Source organism: Liolophura sinensis, chromosome 1 (genome assembly GCF_032854445.1).
Source record: "Liolophura sinensis isolate JHLJ2023 chromosome 1, CUHK_Ljap_v2, whole genome shotgun sequence".
NCBI classification, from domain to species: domain Eukaryota; kingdom Metazoa; phylum Mollusca; class Polyplacophora; order Chitonida; family Chitonidae; genus Liolophura; species Liolophura sinensis.
Genome location: NC_088295.1, coordinates 56208143 through 56226461, shown reverse-complemented (window position 1 = coordinate 56226461; position 18319 = coordinate 56208143). Strand labels below are relative to the sequence as shown.

The 18319-nt window shown below is 39.2% G+C and overlaps 1 long non-coding RNA gene across 1 annotated transcript; it reads right to left on the bottom strand.

The window, feature by feature from the left end:
- Positions 1 to 886: 886 nt before the first annotated feature.
- On the bottom strand, positions 887 to 5165 carry LOC135461775 (uncharacterized). Its single transcript, XR_010443395.1, has 3 exons — positions 5049 to 5165; positions 3815 to 3902; positions 887 to 1686 (listed from the first exon to the last, which is right to left on the bottom strand). It is a non-coding gene; the product is annotated as an uncharacterized LOC135461775 (long non-coding RNA).
- Positions 5166 to 18319: the final 13154 nt, after the last annotated feature.

Genomic DNA, 18319 nt, shown 5'->3' with positions numbered 1-18319 from the left:
TTGTATACTATTAGGGAAGTAGTATTTAAACATTTAGAAATTATGAGTCGATAATTGGAATAATCAAGGAGATAATAATTATGGACATATTACCAATTTTCTAAAATTTTTCATTTAATTAAATTTTTAAAAAATGCAAATAGTAATAAATTTTTGTCGACGCATTGAACAAGATACTCTTTAAAGCTCTCTTCCCAAAGGACATATTTCTGCTGGGCTATTTTGCACCATCTTGCTTACATTTGTTAAAATAAAAATTCTCTAAAAAACCAAGATAGCCTTGGTTATGTTGGCAAACAACAATGTGAACAAACCGTGTTGATATGGTTTATCTCATATCATCAAGTTATTGGGCAAGTTTTATGCAAATTAAAAACGATTTTGTAAACTGACCTAGACACCGGCTTTGAGCTGCACTCCGATTTCCTCCACCCATTAACCTCAACGCGGACGTATCAGTATGGCGTAAATAAAATATATGTGACAAATTATACTACAAACAGCAGGAGTCTTGGAACTGATCCTTGGGATACTCTCGCTTTAGGTGATACAGTTTTAGACAAGGTATATTCATCGACAACCGTCTCCTCACAACATTCTAAATCACTAATCAGCCCATAGTGAAAATCTTTACTTGTGCTGCAAAGTCCTGTCAGGTTAAATGATCATTTTAATTACAACCCATTATTACCCCTCGGCGGCCCATCTGGTTATTTATATTACGCATGACCAGAAAGAGATATAATAATATAAGTACGTGTGCATTTGATGCTTACAGATAACAAATAGCATAAATTTGAGATATAAAGATAAAACTAAGATGCAGGCCTCCGTGGCCGAGTGGGGTAGCACGTCAGCACGGCGAATGACACCATAAAATTACACCATACCTATATTCTGATAACAAAAACACCGTTTATAATGGTTAACACTCGGTGTGACGTAAATAGGCTATGAGTAGCCTGCTGTCCCTAGGGCACGCGTTACCATGGAATGTAATCTTTGAGTTCATTCTCGTATGTGAGAGTTGCTAGAGTCACATTTAAGTATGGAGCCTGTTTCTGGACGCAATACTTCGCAGAAATTGTACCAAAGCTTAATAGGGCAAGCACAAGTATACCGGTCGATCAGACGTTTTTGTACTGCATGGGTGAGTGTAGTGTCATGCCTGTTATCTTTGGCATAGTGCTTCACTGAGGCAGCATACTCCCCTAGCGTCCTTGCAGAAAGTGTGGAGCTTGTCTCCAACACGTACGCGCATTAAAATTTTTCAGGCTGTAATTCTACGTTAATAATTATCATGAAGAACCGGACTGATGTATACAATTGTCCTTTTACAGTGGTAAAAGTCAGTAACGCATTTGGCTGTAGGGGTGTTGATCTGCCACGGTCTCTCGTTCCCCGAGAACCTCGTACAGCGGATTCTGGTCGGAGAGTGGCGTACAATACCCATCATCCTCTTCCCCAGTGTTAAAAAACCTGAGCTCGGTCCCGAGATCCATTCCTGTAAACTGAGAGTCTGGCTGACGAGTCTGCCTGACAATCGGCGTCAGATAACTACCCGCAGTATCATAAGTCAACATTTCCGTTCTGTCTTCCAGGCCCCCGGGCTGATCTTGTCGAGCCTGGAGATCAACGCTAGGGGCGTCTTTCCGAAAACTTCGTCGTGACATTTGCGTTGGTCTGCTATGTGTAAAAAAGAGCAAATAAAACAATGACTGAGTTGTACAGCTCTCCAAAAGGCGATGAATTTTTAAAATGTAGCATATATATTGTTACTTTCATCTGTTTAAGTTGATAAGATATAAACATATTTTTTCTCTATTGTTTAATTAAATAAGTTATTCCACTTAAATAGGGTACTTCAAAACCTAATGAAATTTCCATACCTTTCTATTTGTTTTCTATAAACTGAGCCTTACAGCTATATTAATGCAAAAGGACTGAAACGAAGTTTCAGACAAAATGACCGATCGACAGGGGAGAGATAAACTCGCCCATGGGATAGTTAGCCACGCCCACAAGAATAAATGCAGAGGACTTTTGCCAAGTCTGACACAGGACGCACCGCTGTATCTTGCACGGTTAGTCTGAAAGAGCTACCAAATAACATTCCTCCCTCATGTTTGTCTATATGCAACATTTGCAATAAACACACAGCCACCACGTTATTCAACTTGTTGATCATTAATACAGGGTAAACAGTATTATTACATAGGAGGAATTTTTAGTGGTGTATGATGGGCTTGGGTGATGTATCTAGCTCTGTGGTGATTGTGAAACTCGGGTAGCTAGAGTTACCTTCCTTGTCCAGCAGTTTCTCCCTGCCGTGAGGCGTTACACAGGTCTTTCCTTTCACAGTCTGGCCGATGTACAGAGCTAGTTCATTAATCAACGTTCTGATTTTAACTCCCTTCCATCCCACCCAGTAATAAATCGGGCACTAAGGTTATTATTGTTCAGTTTTTTTTTATATTCAGTGTCATTGTATTTACAACATATATAAGTAAATTATTAGGGAAAGCATTCCTGAATTGCTTTGGCCTGTTACTAGCGTTCAGCGGATTTTAGATTGTCTACACCTCTTTTCGGGCACACATTTGCCACAGTTTTATTATTACTTTCATCAGATTGGTGACCTTGGGAAGTAAATTGCCGCATATTCTTTGTATTTTAAATTCTTTCTTAGCCAAGTACTATCGCTGTGTGAATATTTGTTTCAGATATCAACTTAGCTGGCACTCGTCACATTCTCTGAGGAGTGGCGTGGTTCTTGCAGGCGAGCTGTGTTTAATACATGCAGTCTTGAACACAGCTCAAAAATGTTGCATCGACTTGTCACGGTACGGCAAGGCCGTGGAGGTGCAAGTGAGACTTTATTGCGTATCATCTATGTATTTCTCTAGAGATATGGACTACCCAATGAATTTGTCAAGGAACGCGTGTTTGACGTATCATCTATGTATTTCACTAGAGACATGGCTACCTTCAAATTTATCAAGGAGCGGACATTTGGTGTATCGTCTATGTATTTGGCAAGAGATATGGGCTACCTTTGAATGCCCCAAGGAACGAGCATTTGACATCCCCGCTTTGTTTTTGCGTGGGGTGAACTAAATAAGCTGTATGAAATAGAGGCTGATTCATCCTGGGATGGTAAGGCTGATGTTCAGCGCCCTTGTGAGGATCTCGTCAGTCGTTTGATGTAATTTTCAGTAATAAACATGTGGCCATAATTCATCCATTCAATTCAAATTAACGTGTTTCTTGAATTTTTTCCATGTTTTGTTAATGTGTGCTAATAGTTGTTAAAGTATTTTCTTTATGTCCGGATTATTGGAATCAAGGGGGTATATATGGAGTCAGTGAAATGAAAATAGCATGTATATTTCAGTCAGAGTTTCACACATATATGAAAATAACACAATAAAATACTCTAAATTGTACATTTCTCTTACAGAGCCGAATAAGTTTAAAAAACGTTTCTGTTATATGTGTAGAATTGACGTTGACATCAGTGTTGCATGTCAACTTTCAGAAATATCACAGCAATCTAACCACACTATTTTTGTAGAAATTAACTATTTTTTCTGGTTTCTTTAATAATTTCCAGTGCTGTAAATACGTGCATAGCGGAATCCTGTAAATCATCCCATACGCAAAGGAAAATGAATTTGTATTAAGGGAATCAGAATGCCTTCATAATGCTTCCGTATTAGGGTTCAAATCCATTGCACCACAATCTTTTCACAAAATTCCGATAGCGGATTAAGGAGAAAGGCCGATAAAATATTTACAAAATACGTTTGCTTACCTTCTCTTCCATATATACACCGACACAAGGCAAGTAACCAAGGCAACACAAGTGACCACACCCGCTGTAATTACTGTTACAGCCACATCTAAATCAGAATTTGTTAAAAATCATCCTGTTGGTCAGTGATGTACATTGTGAATACCGTGAAACAACTATGAGGGGAAGAGCTGAGGTGGGCGTTTGTTGTTTGAGGTTAACTTTTCATAACACACAATGTGCTGATTAAATCCCATCTATTAACTCTTTGTTCATTTATTTTTTCTGGTTGGAGTTTTATGCGGTACTCAGCGTTGTGGTGGGAGGAAAACTGGGCAGAGCCTGAGGAAAACCCACAACAGGAGAAGAGGCCAGCTTGAGCAGGATTTGAACTCACTGCAATCGTATTGTTAAAAGCCTCCTGGGTATTGTGCTGCGCTAGCACGCTAACTCGACCAAAGAGTACCCCCCCCCCCCCCCTCCCCCAGACGATTTAGAATGATGTGCAGGAATAAAGAACGGCATTTCTTTTTAGAGCTGAAATAATCTATTCTTGTATTCATCTCCAAGCATATACATTATTAAAACAGTCGATCAGTTTACCATATGGTGTATTTTCTTGTCAAAATTTTATCAGCTCTTCCTCAGGTAAGACTGAAATTTTACAGAATTACCTTTCCTCTGTCTACCCGCAAGTGGCACATGGAAAATTGATGTTACAACAACTAGCTTCGCATACAGAGGAAAGATGGTTTTAGGAAATGTCTGTGTTATGTAACAAGAAACTAAGAATGTGCCGGCTAATACGTGTGTAGACGATTACAGGTATTCCCACGACTGAATGTATTATAGAAACTGCTTTATTTTGTTTGAAGTCTGTAGGAGCGAAGGCCATCCAGAACACCCCCACCTTGTTGTTCTTTATACATGTACAGTATTCCACATGTATATGGTTTCAAATTTCAAACAGAGAACCCTTATTGGTAACAATAAGCGGTCGCGTGCGTTCACAGATCGCTTAATTGTTATTATATAAAGTAAATGAGAGATCACGTGACTTTTGTCAATAGCAGGTGGTTTACTGTATGCATGGCTACCTGGTTTCCTCCTCCACTAAAACTAACTTGTCTCGAGGAATGGGGAAACGCTTGAGTATTACGTTAAAACTTAATCAAAGAAATAAATAAAACTCACGGCTAGATTGCTAAATACTGATGACCACATTAGCTTTAAGACTTAGTGAAACAGAACTGACCTGTACTTTTCTCGTCAGATGCAGAAGTTAGTGTGGTGCTTACACCTGAGGACTGAGTCAGTGTGAGCGTGGAAGATGATGTAACTTGCGGTAACACCGGAAGTGTTGCCGTTTTAGTTCTCATTTGAGACTCTATCACAGATGTTCTTGCCGTCGCTTTTTCATCTAAAAAAATGATTAAATTTACCCAGTTTTGTTTTGATAGCACTTAGAAAGATCAGAAATTTTACTTACACTTTACTCCAATGTTGGTCAAGATTCATGTTCACCGATAACAGTGGAAGGCCAAGGGGTGCAAGAGGTAGGCATTTACAGGTCGATATAGTGGTAATTAGGGTTATTAATTTTTCAATCATTTGATAGAAGTATTACACCGTATTCAAGAAAGTTTCACTTATATGGCGCCGGTCAGCATCATGGTGGAAGGGAGGCAGGCAACGTCCATGGGAAATCCACGTATAGAATAAAGACTGCATAGAATATTCACTCTCTGAGGTAGCTACATATGAAAGAAGTTTACCTGGTTTCTGTCCATGCGCCGTATGAGAGGAACAGTTTACTGCAACAAAAACAGACACCACATAATTGTTCTTTTACCAAGTTTGAACTATTACTTAGTTAATTCCATCATTCATTTATATGTGTATTTATTTGGTACTTTACGTCGTAATCAATAGCATTTCCTGTCCCCAGTGTGACGGATGTAAGCTACTCGTCAAATGAGTTCTATAAAAAGTCGGCTGTAATGACTAAGGCCACCTGCCCAACTGGGTTCCCGTTTGTCAGACTGCAAACTTTCTCCCATAAACCTGACTGTGATGCAGGCACAAACCTGACATTCACAAAGGCACAAACCTGACACTGACACACACACAAACCTGACATTGACACAGGCACAAACCTGACATTAATACAGGCACAAATCTGATATTAATACAGGAGCAAACCTAACATTGACATAGACACAGACGAGTGAATAACACAGACACAAACCTGGCATTGACACAGTCACAAACCTGCCAGAAACCTTACATTGACACAGTCGCAAGCCTGACACTGACACAGACACAAGCCTGACATTGACACAGTCACAGAACTGGCATTGACACAGACACAAACCTCGCATTGACACAGTCACAAAACTGGAATTGACATAGACACAAACCTGGCATTGACACTGGCACAAACCTGACAGTGACACAGGCACAAACCTAGCATTTACACAGGCACAAGCCTGACATTGACACAGGAAGAAACCTAGCATTGACACAGGCACAAACCTGGCATTGACACAGGCACAAACCTGACATTGACACTGGCACAAAACTGGCATTGACACTGGCACAAACCAGATATTTGCACAGGAACAAACCTGACATTAAAACAGGTACAAACCATGTATTGACATAGGTACAAACCTGACATTGACACTGGCACAAAACTGACATTGACACTGGCACAAACCAGATATTTGCACAGGAACAAACCTGACATTAAAACAGGCACAAACCTGACATTAACACAGGCACAAACCTGACATTGACAGAGGCAAAAAACTGGCAAAAACACAGGCACAAACCTGGCATTGACACAGACACAAACCTGACACTGATACAGACAAAAACCTGACACTGATACAGACACAAACCTGGCATTGACACACGAACAAACCTGGCATTGGCACCGGCACAAAACTGGCATTGGCACAGACACAAACCTGGCATTGACACATGCAGAAACCTGGCATTGATACTTGCACAAACCTGACAGTGCACAGACAAAAAACTGACACTGACACAAGAACAAACCTGATCGCTGTCGTAAACCTAAACATAAATCCAGGAAACAGTTCCGTCATGAATCCGGGACAAAAGCCCCGGTGGACAAAAGCCCCGTTGTCTTCATTTACCGACAAAATATATCCGACAGTCTAACAAACATAACGTGAATTATTTGTTGACGGGAATTCATATAGTGTGACATATAAGTTAAATATAAGTTTAATCAACCACTATACTCAAATTGTGAGGCTGAAATATTTCAGTATTACATACAAGTTATAGCTTGCTACGATTCACAGCATCACCTCACAGCTGCCATAAGGTATCCATTTTGAGTCTGTTTACAGGCATCTCATGTAATTTTATGTACTCATTATAAAAGATGTATTTTAAAAATTTTGATTATTTAGAAATTTAAACCAGAGCATATTATAATTCAAAAGAAAACTATTAATTTTTGAATACTCTTAATATTGATCAAGAGGTTTCTGTCCAGCGTGGAATTTATCCGCGGGGCCTTTGTCCGCGAGAATTTTGTCCATCTTCCTTCCTTCATACATGTAATGAAACAAAACGAATTTTCATTTCAGTGTAAAACAATAATAAATAATGTATACATTTATTTGATTGTTGTTCACTTGTTTTGTTTGTTCAATAGGGAAACTGGTTACCTTATCGCCCTTCACCAGTTATCTGACAAACTCAAAGCCACCGTGAAAAGGATTCAAGCTTGCAGAGGGTCAGTTTTTGAGAATGGCATTAACCAACAATGGTATAAATAAGTAAATACATACAGTACCAGCTTTAATACATCTTAAATTCGGAAACACTAACTTGTTGCCATAAAAAGCTGTCTTCTGGTTCAGACAGGTGCTCGCCATGATGTGACTGATATTTTTATAATGTGGCGTTGAACATCAATTATGCATTCATTCGGAGAAAATGGTTCCACGTATACATACCCTTTTGACAGAAATTTCCATTCAAACTTTTACACGGTAATTTTATTGGTGTCCCATCCGAACCACCACATATCAAACAACAGACACCATAACTTTCAGGAAGCGTACACAGGTCGAGTGTCATGCTTTGCTCATCGATACGGTTTGGACACAATCCTGACATAACGGATGTAATAAGAACTCCATTGCCTTTAGGGCAATGTCCACTTGCCCCTGTCCAGACACAAATTGGGTCTTTGCCTGTGAACAGAAATGTGTGAGATCATTTGACTATTGGGCGGATGTTTAAGACGAAGAAGGTTTGGCTTGATTTGATTCGATTTGATCTTATTCAGTTCAAAGGCTCCCGTTGAACCAAAGCGCTAACACTGCAGAGATAAGAAATTATGAAAAAGAAAAACAGCAGAATAAACGCGGCAAAGACAGTAGAGACAAGAGTCATATAGCTTCGCAAATATAAGCTATCAAAGTGAAAACTTTCTAAGCCGTAAATAAGTGTTAAAGGAAAGCCTGCAATACCATTATTCCTAAAAATTATCTTTGGTTGAATTAAACACAGTGTGATTGCAAATTAAAATAGGTAAAGAACAGACATCTCTCAGTTTTCTTTTGAAGACTTGTTCTGTGTTGTAAATATCTACTTCAACTATACATGCATAGATGTCATAGAGAACTAGAATGCATGCAATGTTACGCTTTTTAAGGACAAAGAGTGAAGAATCTGTGTCACTGTCCACAATCTATGGCACTCTACTTGATAACTGCGTCTAATTCCGCTTAATCCGGAGCTTGCGGCGTGTTAAATGCTGAAGTAGAGGGCCATTTTGGAGAAATGAATAGTTGCACTCAAAGCGCATCCGGGATACACATTTTCATCTCCCACAACTTATCACCGGGCATGATACATGTACACAATCTGCATAATCATTTAAATTATTCGCCGAGAACATTTGGTAATCATTGGACTCTTCTCTTTGCATGGATCTGTTCTAATTTCGTACTTTATATACTTTCTTAGGTGATTTGTGTTGAACGTTATTTTGCGAATTGGCCGTAGGATTTTTTGCGATGACGGTGGTATACGATTGTCTATATTTTGACGCATGTGCAAATGATTGACGGATGGTATACAAATGTCTATATTTTGACGCATGTGCAAATGATTGACGGATGGTATACAAATGTCTATATTTTGACGCATGTGCAAATGATTGACGGATGGTATACAAATGTCTATATTTTGACGCATGTGCATATGATTGACGGGTGGTATACAAATGTCTAAATTTTGACGCATGTGCATATGATTGACGGGTGGTATACAAATGTCTATAATTTTCAGTGTCTGTTCCACAACAAACCTATTTCGGGACATGACAATGAACAATCGTTAGGAAGCACAGCTGGTATGTCAAGAAATACATCCGTATATAACTGCTGCCAATCTGATACCATTTCATTTAGTTGCTGTTATATAGGCCTAGCAAGAATTACAACAATATCTCACTAACCATTACAATCTTGCCATATTAAATGAACACTGAGTAGCAATATAGAAAACTAATTATTTCTGCTTTACCTGAACACCCTGTTATGTACTTTAGTTCATTAACCACTGTACAAACTTTAAGAGAAATCAACCGTTTTTCTGATTTTAGACTGATGTGCACTTCTTATGAGAGGTACACCTTTTTCGGCAAAAAAATTAGACCATATATGTAAGTCTTTACTGTCACTGTTTTATGAATTGCACTGTGGTCGTTTTAGTTGAAAGCGTGACACAAAAATCTGGAGCATAATAAGTTTAAAGTTGTTAAGTTTCTTACAGCTACACGTATTCCCGTGCCAAGGTAAACACCCAAGAAGAATACCGTTTAACTAGCTCTATATTACAAACACTTGTTAAGATAATGTAAATCACATGCAGAATATTATTTACCACAAAGTTAGAATATACACGTAGATGTTTTCTACGTAACCATAGCTCGGGGTAGCCAAGAAGTAAGATTTTGTTCATAAGGCTCCTCTAAATACACAGCTATAGTGTATTAAAACGTAGGCGTGGTAGACAGCCTAGTAAGGCTGCCGTCATAGGCACCTACTAGCGAGACATTGTTACCGTTAAAACTGATCTAACGTGTTCCTGAACACAAGTCTTTAAACGCAATTTAATATTCCTCGAAGCCAAATGATTGCATGCTACACAAATGCAGAGCACCAGTTGGTCTATCTGCAGATCAGTTTTCAATTTCACAGCAGCAATGGTTTCTGGCCGTGTGGCCTTCAAAATGACAAATAAGCCCACACTTTTTCGGGGTTTAACGGCAATTTTTTTACAAACTGTAGAAAAATAAAACTAATCAGATTCAATCAGCGGGCCGAACAAGATCTTACCTTGGGTATGTGGCAGTTCTTGGCTTGTAAGGTAGAGGGATAACCAAAACAACATGTAACTCTTGAAGCCCATGGTTGTTCTGACCTTTCCAGGGTAGCACCTTACTTCCTGTTCACGGGTTACTACACGTAGTCACATCCTTTTACATTGCAAGAAGGTTCATATATATAAATATATTAAAATATTTTAAAAAACAATATTGTATGTGTTATTTCTAAAAAGAACAATAAGACCGTTGTATTGTGCCGTCGTCTTGCTGGTAAAGGTTTGTTACATCACGGAGAATAATTCTATATGGGCTGTCGTACACAAGTTCCTTCATCTTCATCGTTTTTATTGTTTTGTCTACTTATTATTTCTTTTTGATAGATTGAAGTATATTTACTAATATTTTCATCTGATGCTGTATTTTTTGCAGAAACTTTTCTGTTGCCGAGCTCTATTCCTCCCCCACCCTCCCGTTAATAGCTATGGTGAAAAGATTCCTGTGTGCCAAAAATATCTATATGAGGGGGATGCCCGTATCCTGTTGACATCCTGTCGGGCATTTCCGTTCTTAAGTCCGGGTTACTATTTCCGCCGATTACGCTGAACTGGTGCGGTATTACATGTAGGCATGTATTCTATTGACATCTGCTTAGAAGCTGATTTACTGCGCAAGAAATACACAATACAGAAATAAGAGTTTCGGTTTGAAACCTTTCTTTAACAGTTCAGAAACGTGTCCGGATGTTTAGTTAAAAAAAACTATGTTCAGTAAATATGTGTTTCTTAGCAGTACTATAGTTTATATAGTTATATAATTTCTTCATTCCACATCAAAGGCATGGCGGGTTCAAAACCAGGTCTCCTTCGGTTGTGTGCTTCACAGCTATATTTTTGTGAATCTGGCCAGGCTCTGTGGATTTCACGGTCCATAAATTTAAGTGTCGTTGTGTAACTGTTACAAGAACTGCTGCTATAGGCTATAACATCCCTCCTGTTTCTGATTGATTCATTGCCGCTGTTTTGTATTTATTCAAATGAATCTGTGTTATATTTACTCATGTAGTCATTGTTGCAAATATGGTCGTTTTTGGAGGCTTACATTATATTCCTTAATAACCCACTATTTTATGCATATTTCCCACCAATGGTCGGAAATTCCGGATATGACGTACTGTGCTAAGCCTCCCTTTTTATATTGCTGTTTCCCTACATAGATAGTTTGACAAATACGATCGTTTACGTTACAGCTGCATCCTGCTTGTTTTCCTAAAAACGGTCCTTTACGCCACCGATGTATATAGTTAGCATACCTTGATCTCTTTTACTACTAAATCATTTATATTGATTAATACATTTTTGAGTCATATTGTAAAGAAATGGGTTTGGACAATGCAGCTCGAGCATATATATCGCCCACCATTGTAAACATCATTTTGACAATTTGTGACATCGAAATTAAGCTGTATTGTAAACAGCGATTACAGTCCCAGTGCGAGATCCGCCATGTGTCATACCGGTCATGAGCTGTCTATTGGCATGTCATATCCGCTCTACTCAAAGAGAGAAGGTGACGACAACGCGTGACAACGCAAGCTGATACAAAGTCACGAACACACACACTTCCTCGATTACCTAGTTATCAAATTATATATTTTACCTTTTACACATATAATGATGAAAACTGAAACGGGTAGGTAAGGGTTGACGTGTCTTACCATGCAATGGCCCAGGAGTTGGATCTTGAATGAATAATTCGTGTATTAAAATGGAGGCATTGTGTACATCTGAACCAGGTTTCTTACATCCCTGGCTTTAACATTGTACTCTTTTGTAACGAAATACATTCCTATGCAGCAAATCAACTTTAAACAATATACCGGTGGTCGTTGATAATAGCGCCATTGTGAGCTAATGTTTATTTGTTTTGTAAACTAACGATAAAAAAGTATATCTATCTATCTATCTATCTACCTATCGATCTATCTACCTCAACCGCCATCCAAAGCACTGATGTACTCGTGAGATACATGCGGCTTAGCGCGTGATGAGCTTGCCAGCGGCCATGGCTTAATTTGGCCATCCTATGGCAGCTCGGTTTCCTCAAACATCCTCAACAACAGCAGAATGTACGATACTATGTTACAAAACCCATGCAGTGTTGAGAAAATTAAAGTATCCAAGACTATGGTAAAAGTTCTTTGCGTTAGGAACAACTTCGGGCGATTGTTCTTTGGAATTCGTTTTATACTCAGAGAAAATATTGCATCTATTCCTCTTTTCAAGATGTTTAATTTTCAGTGTAGATTACTAAAAGCAAAGTAGTTTATCGTTACACAAACAATGTTTTCTTACAAATATTTCTTCAAGCAAAATCCCCTTATGTTTAAAACTTTTGTACTACAAAAGGGAAACATAATCCGGGGAAGTTTTTGGGCAGAAACTTCTATTGCATTGGTACACGCCTATAACTTAACAAATGTGATGATATTGCGAGTGTTTAACGCAGTCTAATGTTTGCTAATGCCCACCTGTATACCGCCAAAATTGTGTACATGTGTAAGCGTGACATGGCCGTGGGAAAGTTCGTTTCTTCCAACCACCCGCCACCGTATAAGTGAAAGCTTTTCAATCGTGGCGTTAAATACCAATCAAATATATAGATAAATATATAAATAATGCCTACTGTTAAACACCATGATGTATTTCAGGTCCAACCAGCCACTACACAGTATGGACTATACAATTGGTGTTATCTACATTGAGATTCAACGCGCCGGGTATTACATTTGGTCTGATATGACTTCAGCAGAGACAAGAGGAGATTGCAACGAGAACAATCTCTTGGACATTTCGCTCCGACATATGAATTTCACATAGTCGCCTTCATAATCAAGCGTCCTCGTTACTTTGGAACCTCCTGTCTTTGTTCAGTGTTCAGTACATTTCAGTACAATGTGTATTCTTGGACTGATAAATCACATTTGACATCTGATCTGTGCTTAACCATGTCTGACATGTAGACCGAGCCATAGATTACTGATTTGCCGTGTGTTTTAGTTGTAGAAATATGTCGGTCGCCATTTCGTATATAGATCTAATCTGAAAAGGTTAGCTTGGTTTCAAGATGAGAACTTACGGATGTCTCTTCGCTGTCTGTCTCCTCTGGGTGCCCAGAATCCATTATATATGTGAATGGTGTTTTCCCTGGCTCAAAGATTACACTTCCTACGCAAACCCTACGGTTGCAGCTGTGGGACTGGTTGTAATATTTTGCAATTAACATCACAGCATTTTTTTCCCCAGTTCTGCTCAAGTCATGGCACTAGGGGGCGTGCAGTTTCCTACTATTTAAGCTAGGAAAGCTAGAATGAAACCCTTACCTGAGGCCTGCGGAACGGTAAACTGACAAGAGGCATGCGGTAAGGTAAACTGACAAGAGGCCTGCGGTACGGTAAAATTACAAGAGGCCCGAGCCACGGTAAACCGACAACAGACATGAGGAACTCTAAACTGACAAAAGGTCTGAGATATGGTAAACTGAAGAGGCCTTAGGTACGGTAAACTTACAAGAGGCCCGATCCACGGTAAATTGACATCAGGCATGAGGTACGGTAAACTACAAGAGGCCTGAGATAAACTGACAAGAGGCCTGAGATATGGTAAACTGAAGAGGCCTGAGGTACGGTAAACTAACAAAAGCTTTGAGGCAGGAAAAACTGATAAGGTCTAATGTAAACTGAGACGAGGCCAGATTTGATCGACAATATGTGTGACCATTGGCCAAATATTACAGTGCCATCATTGCTTTTGTTTTAGCCTCTATGATGTAGTCTTTTGTATAACATATACCCCACATATCATGCATTCATGAAATATGGCTCCTACCATACAGGTAAAAATGTACTTTAGTAATGTGTAAAATATCGATGAATTAAATACGCTTACTTCATATGTAAATTATAGAGCATTGCACTCAAGTTTGCTGTCGCTGTTATTCCTAAAAAGAGTTCATGCCTTCCAGCCGGATTGTTTGTCTTTTTGCTAGGGTTTAACATCGCATAGAACCTTCTGTTGGACATTATCTTTGAAAAGTACTTAACCAATGAAGGAAGCAGCCTGACTATCCTGTTTTTAATTATTCCATCATATTTATTTTTCACATTTTGTGTGTCTAGTATTATACCTGTATTTATTCCATTGTTTATCTACTTTCACTAACAAATTAGAGTGTGACGAGCGGACTCAGAAGAGTCCTGAAGAGAGACTAGAAAGTATGGAATTTACTTGAGAATTTTCGGAACATGTCGTCAAAAAATCCCCAAACTTTTGGGAGGAGGACTATTTTCGGATCTCGGCCAGAACAATCGCGCATGTGTCAGACTTTGTGGACATTACACAATGGCCCGCGTCCTCGTGTTCTTCAAATCAAGTCGTGTTTTCACGAGTTGATAGCTTTCAGTTAAAATTAAAGGAAATAAATGAACCAGTCGGAAAATAAAGCAATCTAAAAGTGTAAAAGTGTGACAACTGGTGTTACAATTTTGTGTGAATAGGGTTTTGGATGTTCTGCAAATACACAAAAGAATTAATTTCTGGTGTACCCGCAGCCTTATTTCAAACAATTTCTCAACGAACGTGAGAAGGCGTGGTGGTTTCCCTATAGCTCTGCGCGATTTTTGCCACCTGTAAACACGCATGAACGAATAATACCAGTACGTTTTAGCACGGTTTAAACCATAATATACAAGTAAATCCTTTTCAACAATGTTATAATAAGTAATGTATATTAAACAAAGTGTGATCTGATTGTTTGAACCGTAATCTAGTTCCTACGCAATACTTATCTGTTGAAACCACCAGACTAGCATTGCTTTTTTTTCTTTTCTTTTTTTTCGTTATTTCTATGTTTTGCAGTTAACTAGGGCTGTGCAGGAAGTTGTCTCCCTTTCTTATTCTCTGCCTGAACATATTTCTGTGTTTTATTCGGTGTCAAAGTTGTTTTATTCTTCTGATAAATTCATGCAAAATGGTTTGATAATATATCAGTTGTTTTCTTTTTCCTCCTTCTGTTTCATAGGTTGACTACCTTAAACAGTCCGTAGTCCGCTGTGAAATAAGGCATTCTTATGTACCGCCACAGTGTAAGCAATTCAAGTTCCGCCACGCTCACAAACAACAACAATTCATAAATTCCACCGTGCTGGAAAGTATCGGGAACATTGCCCAACTAAAATGATTTGTGTCTAAGATCTTTGTTGTTAATTCCTGCCTTGTCCATAACGATTTTGGGACAAACTAGTAGCATAATACTGAAATAGGGAATAATGTCTACAGGATTATTTCTTTTGATTTATTTGATTAATGTTTTATACCTTACTCCAGAGTATTTCACTTATGCGACGGCGGCCACTATGGTGGGAGGAAACCCAGATCCCGATTGAATCCTATCACCATCTGCAGGTTGACGACGACCTTCCCACTTATGACAGGATATTGTCTTCTGTGTTGTCATGTTAGGGCAATTGTGAAATCCATACTTAGGTTTTAATGACCCACCAAGTTCAAGGTCACTCCGTAATGAATATCAAAGTGCAACTTGCGACTTGCGTGGAACATAAGGCGTGGCCGAGTGGTTAAGATGTGTGACCATCCGTTGTCAAAACACATGAACGAGATACGGGTTTAATCTTGACAAAAGAGGAATTTGTGGATTCCCCTGACCCAAGAGTTGTTTGTAGCCTTAATTAATGGCAATAACGAGGCACCTGTGGACGCTTGCACAGTATGCCCTTGTTGAAGACCACTTGTCTTCCATCAAATTCGTGTGCATATGTGTACACCGAAATGCCGGTGGCTTATTGCAGCCAGGCACTCCGGTGTCCACCACTCATAAAACTCGCTATTATCCATGAACTGAAAACGTTAAGAGTATTACGTTATACAATAACCATTTAAATAAGCAGTTCAATCAAGTGTAACATATCGGGATTAGAGATGGAATACGAGAAAACTGAGGCCCTTAGCTAAGGGATATTTAACACTAAGTACGCCGGGCGATGGAACGATGATACGATGGTACAATGATGGTTTTATCCGGCTTCCATACTAGCGTTGTAAACTTCTGTGATAGAATGGATTATACAGTGACAGTTGTCCAGCAGCTAAATTAGCATTTTAAATGCAAGGTTATATACGTGAACGCTTTACAGTGATACAGACATGCACTCGTGATTCACTTAAAGAATTTCCTGTCATCGTTTTTGATCATACTTATGAAACAATTTGTGAAGGCCCCCAGCGACCAAGAAAAGGTAATTGCCCACACATTTGCCGTAAAACGAGGAAGTTTGTGGTTTATATACAGGCGGACAGGAGTACATGCATATCGTGCTGTATCCTGTCCTGTCGTCTTTAATGTCATGACACACCTAAGGCCTTAAAAGAGGAAGTTGTAATTTCCTGGCTTGGCGTTCAGCATGAAGGGGATAGTGCAACGATTGGTTGACCTGTATCACTAAAATGGGTCGGGAGGGGCAGCTTACTTGCCTTTGGTAAGTCGTCTCAGTGAAGCAGTACCAGTTAAAAGAGCGGTGGAATTCCTTCGTCGTCATACGACTGAAAAAACTGTCCAAGCACTCACTCACTCACTCAATGCCATGACTTGTATCTGATTTCCTTAAAGACTTATATATTCGTGAAAAATTACAGGATGAAAATGGGAAATCAGGGAATCTTCTTCCCTAGTTTGATCTCTAACTGATTCTTTACATCTTTGACATAAGACCTTATAAGACAGTCGTCCGTAGTGTCCTGTGTAACAGGTCGGGATGTTCCTAGTCACACGTCAACGACCCGCATACCTGGCTATCTTCCTGGTAGCTGTCAAAGCGGAACTATGTGAATGTTCAGCCGATGATGAAGGTAAGTGTTTTAACACGTGTGTGGCCAAAAGCCTGTAGTTTGGTTTTCTTTATTGTAGATATTATAAGTTATATGCGCGTCGAGAAAGGTATATGGGGATTTAAACAATGGGTGTGAATTTTAACACTTGTGGGTATGGCTTGTAGCTCTGACAAGTTTATGTCCACATTTTAACCCGCCTGATCAGCCTCTCCCAACCGAGAATCAAGGATGATGTGCGGACAAAGATATATATTCACTAGATGACCACATTTTTTGTATATTATGGAATAGTTTGGTCATTAAGATGAAGCCCACATATGTTTAAATAGCCAGTCTATATTCTCAGTCTTTTGATATTATAACTGAGCGCACAGCTGTTTTAGTATAACCACATATCCCAATCGAATAGACATTGTCTCCGGAAGTACATGGCTTTACACCTGCGCCTTTAGCAAGGAGAGATACTCCATTATGGTAAGCTAGTTTGCGGAAAGGTTTACGCCTGCAATATATGTTCGTGTACAAACCCAGTCCACATTTACATTACCGTACCAATTTTGGTAGACATTCAATAAAACTTGTTTCTGAGGGGATATGGTCGAGCGTAGTAGTAGAGAGTGTGATCGCAGATGTGGAGTTCGACTGTTATGAAATACGACTGATTTCCACTTGCTGCTGGAAAGCTCGACAACATCACGGGTTTGGCTCTTTTCCGGTGGCTTTAAAAAATGGCGTCCCTAATTGGATGTCTCTGAAATGGTAATTGTGCCTGAAATGTATTTCTTTCATCCTTGTTTTACTAAATATATTTAGTATCTATCCTCAGGTACTTATACTGTTCCATTTAGTTGCAAATAAAAGTCTACAATGGCGTTTGTCCTTCAACCAATACCTAAAAACCCGTCTTTTCCATGTCGACATAGTGATTGCATGTCCAGACAAGACGCTCTAAAATGGCTCAAATACTTGGAAATGCGCGTTCTTCTCCGATATCTATACTCAGTAAAATTCTTCACTTCTCAGTGTATCGCTTTTAGAGTTTTATTCTAACTGTTCATGTAAATGCATAAAGAGTGGCAACTTAGACACCCCTCAACACCATGGCTGAACATCAGTGTTTTTATTATTAACTGGCTTCTCCGTACCCGACTGAACATATTTGGGATAAACTTTGACGACGACAGCCAAAACTCATAAATCTACCTACACCTTGCCAGATGTTTGGCTAACATCCGTTTACCA